The sequence below is a fragment of the Crocuta crocuta genome, unplaced genomic scaffold (assembly GCF_008692635.1).
Source record: "Crocuta crocuta isolate KB4526 unplaced genomic scaffold, BGI_CrCroc_1.0 scaffold154, whole genome shotgun sequence".
NCBI lineage: Eukaryota > Metazoa > Chordata > Mammalia > Carnivora > Hyaenidae > Crocuta > Crocuta crocuta.
Window position 1 is genome coordinate 8,583,717 of NW_027530545.1, and position 9,267 is coordinate 8,592,983.

At 34.9% G+C, this 9,267-nt stretch overlaps 1 non-coding gene across 1 annotated transcript; it reads left to right on the forward strand.

Annotated features, from left to right (window-relative positions):
• Positions 1-8,908: 8,908 nt before the first annotated feature.
• Positions 8,909-9,016, forward strand: LOC144234519 (U6 spliceosomal RNA). Its single transcript, XR_013335999.1, has one exon. It is a non-coding gene; the product is annotated as a U6 spliceosomal RNA (small nuclear RNA).
• The last annotated feature ends 251 nt before the right edge of the window (positions 9,017-9,267 follow it).

Genomic DNA, 9,267 nt, shown 5'->3' on the forward strand with positions numbered 1-9,267 from the left:
GACCCATGTGGGACTGGAACTTAGGAATCCTGAGATCATGGCTAGAACTGAAGTTCCACCCTTAGCTGCCTGAACCACCCAGGTGCTCCCCGACAGTGTCCTTTTTAAAGAGATATTTCTTTCTCTCCACCTGACTTGCCAGGACTATTTCTGCAAAGTGTGACGTGAGGGAAAGGAAAGGGCACGTAAGCTACCAAATGTATGGGTATTACCATGCCAAATACCAAAATGTATGGCTATTTTAACGAAATTAATACTATCTAATCTCCTTCTACTCCAGGGTTTTCTGCCTTTTATTCTGTCCACCTCCATCTCCACTTCTTGACCCCTCCCCCCCATCCATATATAGTCCTTTGCCCCTACAAATCCACCACCCCCTCTGTGACTTTTGTTGGGTGACAGATTTATTAATCTCTCTTTCTGGTACATTTTTATCTAAAAGGAGCCAGAGGACCATACCATTTTACCATCTTCTCAGAAACTACAACTTGGACTATTCAAGTCCCTCAGAAGATAAGTGATGGAGGCATAGAAATTAATGCTGTAAATTATTCCCACCACTGTTGTATCTCAGAAGTTAGATAGCATGCCAAAATTAAATGAGCAAATTTTTTTTTCCCTAGAGCTCTTTGAAGACAGATAATAGAAATATATTTTTCCTTGTATTTACCTGCATCAGAGTTTTACTTAGAATAGAGGATCTATAATTGTTGTTAAGTACCTGTGAATGAATTTCCATATAATAATGTTATTAAAGTTGAAATACTTATGATCAAATAGACTTGAGTAGGTAGAAAATCAAAACAAAATGCAGTACACTTTTTTGAGTGTTAATTCCAGAATAACTCAAGTAATTGAAACTGTGTTAATAAACCATCAGCCTGTGACTATCTGCACTATACATCCTTTATTCTTTACCACAGTGTATAGCCAAGAGTTCAGTATGTACCACACACACAAAAACTGATGTTTTAATGGTTTCTTAAATATTGTTTTTGTACTTACCAATCTGATATGATTCTGCAAGTCTTTGTAGGTTAATATAAAAAGAAGGAAGAAGCACAAGATGTGAGAATTTCTATAAATTTGGTGAACCCTTTTGAAAAGAAATACAATCTGATAGTGATTTTATTTTATTTTCTCCAATTCTATATGGTTAAGAAAGGAGGTGGGAATTCAATGAGAAGAGATCGCATTCACCCATCCATTTAAAATCAGTGCTTTATTTCCACGGGCTAAAAGAGTTACAGTTGCACTGTTCATTACTTTGGAAGTGTCACATTTCCTAGTATGACAAGATGTATTATGGATGGGGGTTTTTACAGATGTGGAGAAATCACTTTCCAAGTTTTTTTATTTGAATTTCTCCCCTTATGCTTCTTTGTACTTTAGCGGCCAACCTTGGGATAATGGGATTACTTTATGCCTTCCACATCAGGCTCTGGATGAGTGCACAGAGGCCAGTGGCAAGAGAAATAAGATGGCTGTAAAAATGCAAACATTGGAAGTTAAAAAAGGTGCACCCAATAACTTGCCCTTAAATTTAAAGGGAACTAAATGAGGAACTTCTGGACAATTTATCTTGCTGTTTACTGATAACAAGTCACTTTGTTTTTATGTGCTCAGTCTAGTATTCCATAATTTATTTGAAAGAAGATGAGAAATAATGTAGATAAATGATGAAGTGTCAGGGTCTGACGCTCTTAAATGAAGCTATTATGGTCAAAGAGAAAACGTAAAACCTGCGGCTCATTATGAGAGTGTTCTACTTGTCAGTTAAGTGAAAAGGCCTGGAATGATTTCCAGTTTATTTGTCATTGCAGTTATTAAAGCTGTCTTTTTGGTGCCATGAAAATGAATTGAAGACTTTATTCAAAGTAAATTTGTACTAAAGCTTTCAGATGTATCTTATATGAGCTCAGTGAGGCAGGGAAGCAGCTTAAAAGCTGAAATATTACAAGGAGACAACTACCAAAGTCTTTGAAACATACCAGGATATATAAATGGCAAGAAATAAAGTGTTTTCTTGTCTAAGGAACAAACTTTTTGATTGATACAATAGAATAAGGTTGGCAATGGGATATAGAACTTGCTGATTGTTGGGATATATTTTATTCAATGAGGAGCAAATTGCCTACATTTTTGTGTAACACTTCTACCAGAGTATCTTTCATGAGTGATTTCCAAGAAAAGTAAAAGGATGTATCATTTTAGATAATGACTACTTATAAAAATGTAATGACAAATAACAGAGCAGGTACATCAAAAAAAACCCAGAAAGGTTTATTTCTTGCATAACAGTAACTGCTTGGCTATAATAACAACCTCTTATAAAGCTTCCCAGGTAAGAAGTTCAGAACCTGAGTTGCAAAATCTGTTTTCCTAATTGAATTATTGGACTGCAAAAGGTTGCATCTTAGTACAAGGAGTAAATATGTTATTGACCTTTTTATCTCACATGGGTCTTCTTAAAATACTTTACATCCTTGCTGAGGTATGAGAATAACTTACACTTTATTTCATGTTAGAAGGTCAGATCAGATGGACTGTTGATATGGTTGAGGTGTTTTTTTTTAAGCACTGAAAAAAAAAATTACCCTTTTGTGCTTTTGTATTCTGTAATCAAGAAGGAAGCATTTGGTGTTTCCTTGTACTAGTCTGGCAGTTAAAAATACTTTCTGCATAGTTTAGCTATGCCACTTTGATGAGTGGCAATTAATAGATACAGATAAATGACAATTGAAAGACTTTTTCTGCATCTGTTTCCACCCCATTGCATGAAATAAGTAGACTCACTAAACTGAATGTTTTATTCCAAGCCTAAGAAATCTCCTGTCATGTCTTTGAACTCTTTATTGTGGATGTTACAAATGTTGGACACATCTTCAGGGTCAGTTTAAAAGCAAAATGGATTCTACATCCCCCTCAGAGGTAATCCCTCTCAGAGGTAATCTTTCAGTGTTTCTATCAGATTTTTATAGCCTTTTTCAGTGATACTGTCAAAGTAAAAGATCTAGCAGTCTCTTTATTATATGCCTTATTTTCAGGCATTTAAATGTGCAACAAAACCTTCCTTTGAAATAGAATTCAGTGTTATATTTGGAACATTGCAAATACTTCTGTAACTTTTATATGCTAATAACTACAAGTCCCAATGACTTAAAAATAAATGCTTTACAAACTCATAACTATGATGTGACAGTGGTAAAAGCTATATCATAGTAATTGCCAGTTAAAGGTATAGAGTTTTGATTAGATTTAGACTGATTCAGATTCAAACTGTTTAAATAAATGCCCAGTAAGACTTGTAAACAAACAAAATGGTCAAATTCTTTGGATAAGCCATTATTTGGGGGGAATATTTTTATAATTAACACATTAATGTTTGTGCATATTGATCCTCCTTTTGTATGTAGATACACTCTTATGTAGATATAGAAGGTCCCTATGTTTTTTAACATACTCAAGTTTTTATCTCAGGTTGCTATATTTACTTTGGCTGGTCAACCAAATATATTTTACACCATTGTATTTATTTCATAAACAGATATCAAATACTAAATTAGTTGAATTATAAAGTGAACAGTTCCTCTTTTTCTTGAGATCATGGTATAGAGGAGGCAGAATCATATAATAAGATATATAATTTATATATTTATAGATAACTTATAGACTATAATTTATATTTATGCAAAATTAAGGACAATTAAACGGATTCAGAGGCATCTCATTCAGCCTAGCTTCATAGGTAAGCAAAGCTTCATAGTGGAGAAGATTCCTGACTTTGAGTATTGAAGAGACAGAAAAGTTGATCCACGAGGACTAGGCAGAAAGTGTCTTATGCTCTTGGTTATACGGCAACAGTCCAGATGGCTGATTTCTTGCTGCCATGATACTAGGCTCGATTTCTTTGGTTAAAAAACCATTGGGATTTTCCTCCCCTGAAAAATACCTGAAGTCATTGTGACACTCTGTCCATTTTAACCACAGGGAGTTCAAAATCTATTAGGTTCACTACTGGGGACTAGATCCAGTTGACTTTACTATAAATGTTTATAGATTAAAATCATGCTCTCCCATTTTATTTTTATAAATATGCATTCACAGTGTCTACATAGAGTTTAATCAACATGTGTTTATTAAATATTAACAATGGAAAACAATAAGAAATTTGTGAGTATACATAATCTTTTCCTACATAAATTTATACTCCACAAACTTAGAAATGAAAAAATACTATTTTTTAAATGTTTCAGTTGCTTTTCCTAAATTTCCAATTTTCCACTTTTCTCTAAAAGCATAGAAAGTAATCTTTAAATTAAAGACAAATCATTTGGTATTGTAGTTCTTATTAAGGATTAAATTTTCGGATTAGATTCTGTATTCTAATATACTGATAAATGATATTCATAAATACATGTTCATTGATTATGTTTAAATATCATTTTCAAGAAGGCAATTTATGTCTGTGAGACAAATATTATGTGAACAATTTTTTCGAAGACTCTATGTAACCCATTATAATGACTGAGCCAGCAAGTTTAACTCAGTTCAAAGGTCATTTGATGACATAGATAGAGAGGCAATTTTAAAAAGAAGTATTAGGATAAGATTCTTGGATAGATATAAAGCTATTTTTTTCAAAGCAATAAATTTAACTTTTGGGGTTATCTCTTCCACTGGACAAAAATTATTTGCATCCCTACCTTGCATAGATTTATAAATTAACTTCATTTCCTACAGAGTTGTAAAATGAAGAAGTAAATATAAAATCAAGCAACAAAAGAATACCAGCTATCTATTAGTTGTTTTCAAACTTTAGCTCATTTTTCTGAGAGTCGTATGTAATCATTGTGATCTTTTTTCTTCAAAAACATTACTCTAAAGTAAAGTTACTACAATAGCATGTCCTTGCAGCTTGGTTAGACGAGTGAGGGATTTCCATAGTGTACCACAGTAGAGAGTTTTGTTTGCATTCATATTAGGACAGCTACTTAAAATTATTGCTTTGGTCAGTTACACTAATCCTATTAAAAGGGAAGTTAAAACTTAAATCTTAGGGATGCTTATCTTAAAGAGATTTATGATTAAAGGAACAAGGAATTCCCTCATAATAAGGGAATGTATAACAAGTTGTTAATATCACATACTTGTTGCGTTTTTAATTCCATACCCCCAAAATCCCTGTGTCAAAATATTAACCCCTGATATGACTATATTTTGAGATAAAGTCCTTAAATAATAATTAGACAAGGTAAGTCGTGTGTGTGGAGCCCTAATCTGAAAGGAGCAGTGTACTTTTAAGAAGAGGTGGAGACATCAGGGATGTATGTGGACAGAAGAATGATCATGTGGGGACACAGTGAGAAGGCAGCCAGCTGTAAGCCAAGGGGAGAAGCTTCAGAGAAACCAACCCTCCCAGCATCATGATCTTGAAATTCCAGCCTCCAGAATTGTGAGAAGATACATTTTTCATCCATCCAGTCTGTAGTATTTTCTTATGGCATCCTCACCGGACTACTTTGCTTTTATTCACTAGAATGTTTATGTGGTATTAAATATAACCTATCTTCTATGAGAACAGAAGGTAGTATTTTATAAATTTATATAAATTCAAATCCAGTTGCTCATAATCACTTCAACGTGCAGATAGGTTGGAAGAAACTGGAAAAAAATAACCAAAGAAAACTATGTATACAATAGCACCAAAATATTTACCATAAACTGTCTTAAACTCTTAGCGCATGCCTTTGCCCTTCCCAGAATGTCTCTTCTATTTTTTTAAATCATTCATCCCCCTTTCTCACTTCTCGGTATGCATTTTCTCCATTCCCTCGACTGTGGCAAGGATAAATTTCTTGTTCATTTCAATTACTTCTCAGAGAAAATACCACTAGTTTTAAAGTACCTGACTCCATTAGACAGCCGGTCTTGTTTCTTAATCCCAGTTTGCATTGCTTCTGGCTAGGTTTATTCGCCAAAAGGTGTTGAAGCAAAAGGACAATTTGAGTCACAGTCTTGTCTTACTAAGGCTTTGTTCAGCAATAGCTGTTTGTATTTTGACATCAAGCTTAGAAATAGACTAAATATGACAAGCATGCAACAGCCACTCTCTAGTCTTGAATACTGTTGACAAAGCCAGATCTTGGCTTTTGGTCAGCGATATTTTGTTTTTCCCTTTATGCATGGTAGACTAATGTTGACGAAAAGAACATAAGTAAATATGACCAAACATTTACGCATTTTATTCTATTAATACTTTCAGAAAAATATTAAAAATTCTTACTGAATTCCTAATATTTTTGATATACTACATGGGAACTGGAGACCCTGGTATTTCTCCTTATCTTTGCTTTCCTTCTCTGTATTCTTTCTTACTTCCTTTTCTAATTCCCATGCCACTTTCATTTTTAAAATTAAATAATACCATTAGGTTCCTCCCACTCATTGGCAGTTTATGATATCAGAGCTCTTCTGTCAGCTTTTCCATATGATAAAAACATAAACCTGGTTGTAAAAATCTTGTATAGAAGCAGTGTAAACTGTTTTTTGTGGCCCAGAAAAGGAGACTCAGCCACCACAATAGCTGCCACCTGTTACATGGAATAAAACATGGGCAATATGTTTGTTCCCTTAGCTTGTTTCTTGGAGCCTTGCCTCTACTTCTAAATTATCAAGAGTAAGCCACCTGCAAATTAAGTTATCTATTCCAAAGGATGGGAATAGCAAATTTTTTTGGTATGTTTATCTTTCCTTTGAATAGATAACATCAACTTTCAATCTTAATTACACTGATCTTATTGAGGTGGTGAGAATATCATTTTCATGGCCCCATATGTTGGATTCATATAGTGAGCCTAGGGGAATTCAAATGAGTTCTTCAAGATCACCCTAGAGCCTTTGGAGGAGTCTTGATCCCAGAACAATGATTCTTTCATTTTGCCACATGGATGTAGAAAACCCATACCTGATCTCAAGTACATTTTTCTAAATAAAGGGTAATCAACAGTCAGACATGTGGTAAATATATTAGGCTGCTGCTGTTACTCTGGTGTGCTATTATTTGGGGCCTATGAATAGGAAATGTAAAGTAATCTCACAAGGAATTTTATTCTAATGTTTTTTCAAAGAATAAAAGCTTTTCTTTGAAAGGAGTTAGGATGACAAAAACCCAAGATTATTAGAAACCTGGTAGTAGATCTTTCCTTGGCAAGATTAGGTTGAGTTATTACCAGTAAGTGGTAAGCAGGGTTCATTCATTTTCCTTTTGTAAGATGAACTTCAAAGAAACAGTTGCCAAAGGCTTTGTGGCAGATCATTCAGTCACAATGCATTGGATTAAAGAAATGCAGTACCTTCTAGCCTTTCCACATAATATCCTAAAACTAGTCCCTCTACCTGGACTAAACCTCAGATGTTTTGACTGTTAAAATTCTAATGTAGCCACATGTTGGTGGAGAAATTTAAAGCTTCTTTTTCATCACTGTGCTAGGCTGCTTTCCAAGAAACCACTAGGCATTAAAATGCCACTTCTATCCATAATATCAAAATTCTTAATATATTATTCAATTTATACATAGCCATATCAAACATTTTCTTCCCTGGAGTGATTACCTTATGGACTATGTGTGAAACCTGTCTTTTTATTTCTAAATACCACTGTTAGTAACTTGATTTAAGAAACCAGAATAATAAAGGTTCAAGAAATAGGCTCAAAGATAAATGGTTTCTACTCTTTCTGGCTTCCTTATGAATAAAGTATTTTTCTACCATATAGATTCTATGTGCTTCTTACAGAAAGAAATTGTCTCCCTCATGACAGATGTTCTCCCTTAAAGTAACTTTGTTAACCAGATCCCAAAGGTATCATTTGACCTCCTTATGATTGCACTATTTTTTCTCATTTCCTAATGGGGTAGTGTATTCTTTACTTTTCTTTACTTTAGTTTTTCATAAACAAAATATGTTTCATCATATATCATTGAAAATGAAATGAAGAATTTAGGGATGATAAAATCACTTTCAAAAGACAGCTTTATTTTGATGTTAGTGTGAGAAATCTAGCAGGGAAAACAAAACTTGCACACCTATTTTAAACTTAAGATACACAGAAGAATGAAGCAAGCAAAAATGGGATTCTTCAAATATGTTTTAACAGAGTGAATATTTAGACTAAATTCATGTAATAGAACTTGATGCACCTCATGCTCATAGCTTTTCCATATTTTATTCACATGATTTTGGTCCTAGGTTGTTTACATATAGCAAAATGGGTTTGTTCATTTATGGAAAGGAATTTGATAAATTTTTTTCTCTTAAAATTTGTTGTAAAGACTATATATATTCTTTATTTGGAAGTCAAGATTNCAGAATCTGAAGCTGGCTCCAGGCTCCGAGCTGTCCTCACAGAGCCCTATAGGGGGCTTGAATTTACAGTCCACAAGATCATGACCTGAGCTGACATCAAACGCTTAACCAACTGAGCCACCCAGGCGCCCCCAGTTTCTCAGAATTCTAAGTAACTGGATACACAACTAAAAACCACAAAAAACCCACCACTGCAGCCAACTTGTAGAATGCAAGAATTAGGTGAAAAACCAAGTACCCAGATCCAGGAACCTCAGGTAGAAACTTTCACAGATATTCTGTAAAAATTTTGTAGTAAAATTAACACAGTTTTAAAGATTTTTAGAGGGGTGCCTGGGTGGCTCAGTTGGTTAAGTGTCTAACTTCAGCTCTGATCATGCACTCGCAGTTTGTGGGTTCAAGCCCCGTGTTGGGGTCTGTGCTGACAGCTCAGAGCCTGGAGCCTGCTTTGAATTCTGTGTCTGTCTCCCTCTCTCTCTGCCCCTCCCCTGCTCGCACTCTGTCTCTGTCTCTCTCAAAAAGAAATAAACATTAAAATTTTTTTAACTTGGCTCCTTATTTACAAATGTCCCAATTTCTAATGACACAGAGATCAGCATGGCCCCTGCACAAGGATGACCTACCAATTCATGAAATGTTCTATATTTTTCTGAGATGATAGACTTTCTACTGTCACCTGTACGCAGAGGGATGCTGAGCTCATGAGAAGAAGCAGAAAAATACAGATGAGAAGGAGGAACCCAGGTAGCTTTGTGGCTTTATGTCCAGGCCTCTTGCCCTTAGCCTGTGTCACACCATGCTGGTGTGTCCTCCCGTAGGACTCACACGTGCCACCACCCGTGACATCCCCTTTCCCTGAATCTCAGTGCTTCCTTTTCCTCAGCCTCTCCTCCTGGGTCA